We start from the raw sequence: 2,998 nt of genomic DNA on the forward strand, positions 1-2,998 counted from the left end.
GTGAGAATAACAATATTTTTTATTTTTTTTATTATTTACAGCTGATCGCTGGTCTCCCGCCTGTCACACGCAGTGATGCGTGCTGGCCAGCTGGAGATCAGCGACGAAAAAAATGTCCAGAGGTTTCTTGCAGTGATCAGCGATACCGGCAGGGGGGCCGGTCGCTGATCGCTGTCACACACACTGATCTCGCTGGTGAGATCGCTGTTGTGTCACAAAAGTTGTGACTCTGCAGCAATCTCGCTAGCGAGATTGCTATGTGTGACGGGGCCTTAAGACACGTCTCCCATTTTTTTGCAAAAACAAAAAATAAATGGATATGTGAACAGTCCCAGAGAATATAATGTTAATGTGTCTCTTTTTGCTTTTCGCAAAGAAAAATGATAGCCGATGAAAACAAATGTTAGTTACAACAGAGACTGGATCCATATACAGCTCTAAGGGTTTATCCGCGTCATTGAAGAGGCAGGAGCTGTCAGCGATTAACAATAGCCTTGGGTCTGTGTGGAAAATAGCTTGTACACCAGCAAATTGTCAAAATTGGTAAGTGTGTGGTTGTTTGTGCACGAGGACAAAACACAGAACAAAACTCATGTTTCACATAGTGGACAGGTGCAGCCGCTTCGTGCATTTACGTTTGGTCCATTAAAGAAATACAACTAATTTTTTTTTTTCCCCCATAGACCATCGATCTATATGAAAAATGTGAAAAATTGTTAGTGTACAGAGGCTCACTGGTTTTTATTGGATACGTGCGGTCTGGGTGCACATGGACAACAAGCAAACTGACCCAAAAGAACCCGGTCTTGGAGGAGGAAGTATGTAGTAGCGACTTTACAAAATTACATCTTCCCCAATGTTTCCCACAAAAAAAACTACCCATCTCCAAGATTCTCTACACTTGATGTAGTCTTACTAAGTTTATGTATTCAGTAACTGGGAACTACTGCACTAACTTGTGTTTCCTGTTTTGCAAGACAAAAATCTCTAACTTTGTAAAGAAACTTCCTGTTTGCAGTTTGTGTGAATGTACTGTATGCATAGAATACAGAGAGAGATATGGATACCATTCATTGTTCTGATGTACAAAGGGCACCTCTACTATGAAATGTAAAATGTAAGGGTATGTGCACATGGTGAGTATTTGTAGCAGATGTTTGTGCAGCAAAAACCAGTGTTGGCAGGAAAAATGCATAAAAAGTGTGCATTTTTGGCACGTTCCTACCTGCATTTGTGTTTTTTCCCATTAATTTGAATAGGTAAAAACACTACAAAAATGCTGATTATAATTCACACGCTGCAGACTTGAAAATACGCTCTCCTGTTCAAATCCATTAAGGGAAAAAAATGTAAATTTCTAATGGAAAAAAGTAGCATGTCCAATGTAAATTATATATGAAGAGTAAATAAAACAGTATATAATATTCTTGACATACTAGAATACAAGAGTATATAACGGGACTAATAATCAAATGGGGACAAATCGTCTTCCAAATATATGGAAGCACAAGAAAAGAAAACGATCGAACGTCCCAAGTGATAAACAAAATACAATGTTATTAGGGTAAATATACGATATGAAGGAAACAGGAGCTATGCACAAAGCAAGGGGGCATGCACCTACAGTGAAGGAAATAGTGATCTGATCACTTGCTGATTTTGTAAGTTTGGCCACTGACAAAGACATGAACAGTCTATAATTTTAAGGGTAGGTTAATTTTAACATTGAGAGATAGAATATTAAAAATAAAATCCAGAAAAATCACATTGTATAAATTCTATATATGTATTTGCATTTTGCAATGACGAAGGCTGGTCCAAAACACTTGTTGGGGGCGGCCACACAAGCATTTCTGAAGACCTCTCCGCACCGCCATTAATTTCAGGCATATCTACAGCCCACTTACCTTTTAAGGGTACGTTCCCACGGTCAGTAAACACTGCGGGTTGGACGTTGCGAACATCCGCAGCGTCCAGATGTTACAACATAGTGGATGGGATTTCATGAAATCTTGCGCCCGCGGCTTTCCTGCAGAGACGGACATACGGCACGTTTATCCAGACCGCAGCATGTCTATATATCTTGCGGAGACGCGATCCTCCACAAGATAAATTTCACCCATACAATGTATAGGACGTGGTGATTCCGCACGGTTCAGTGAACACTTGCGGAATCACCTGCATTCAAAAGCCGGCAGCGCTTTGGACGCAGTGGACATGTGCTGCGTCGAAAGCGCTGCCGATTACTGACCGTCTGCACATACTCATAGCTGTCTGACAGTTTTTGTTCTAGACATATATCATTCACCATGATACCCTACCAATTGGTTGTAGTGCAGGATGTTTGACCATGTATTATACTTAGGCCTGTTTCACACTTCAGTTTTTTCTCATCAGTTAAAATCCGCCAAAATGGCAGAAAGCGGATCCGTTGTTAACTGAAGTGAACGGATGTCAGCGGTCCGGATTGTTGACGGATCCGATGGCTGAAGAATTTTAAAGGAACCGCAGTCCGGGGACGAGAGAGAGATCTTTTTCCACCGCCAGAAAGAATTTCAGGGTTAAATTCCCGGCTGACTTCCTTTCACTGGGCATGCGCACTGTAAAATGCGGATCCTACAGGAAAAAAAACATTGCAGGGTCCGTCCAGGCATGCCGGCGGACGCAAACATTTTGGCGGATCCGCAAAAAAACGGATCCAACGGATGGCCATTCGTCAAGATCTGCCGGTAATGCAACTCAATGGGGAAAAAAACGGATCCGCCAAAAAAAATGGCGGTTCCGTTTATTTCAAAAACTGGCGGATTTTGACTGATGGTCATAAACGGAAGTGTGAAAGAGGCCTTACACATCATCACTTTCGATGATACCAAATACTGTAGATGATATATATGTCTATGCCCCCTTGGTTTGCGCCCTGTTTATCCTTTCACATGTGTGCATGGCTCCTTTTTCTTTCATCCTGTAAATTTAATAAAAATTTGTATTTTGATTATTA

General features: G+C 41.3%; 1 long non-coding RNA gene across 1 annotated transcript; it reads left to right on the plus strand.

Annotated features, from left to right (window-relative positions):
* On the plus strand, window positions 1-2,998 carry LOC141095474 (uncharacterized). Its single transcript, XR_012233398.1, has 2 exons — window positions 1-543; window positions 684-2,998. It is a non-coding gene; the product is annotated as an uncharacterized lncRNA (long non-coding RNA).

The sequence above is a fragment of the Dendrobates tinctorius genome, unplaced genomic scaffold, assembly GCF_039654945.1.
Source record: "Dendrobates tinctorius isolate UK_male_01 unplaced genomic scaffold, ASM3965494v1 ptg000070l, whole genome shotgun sequence".
Taxonomy (NCBI): Eukaryota; Metazoa; Chordata; class Amphibia; order Anura; family Dendrobatidae; genus Dendrobates; species Dendrobates tinctorius.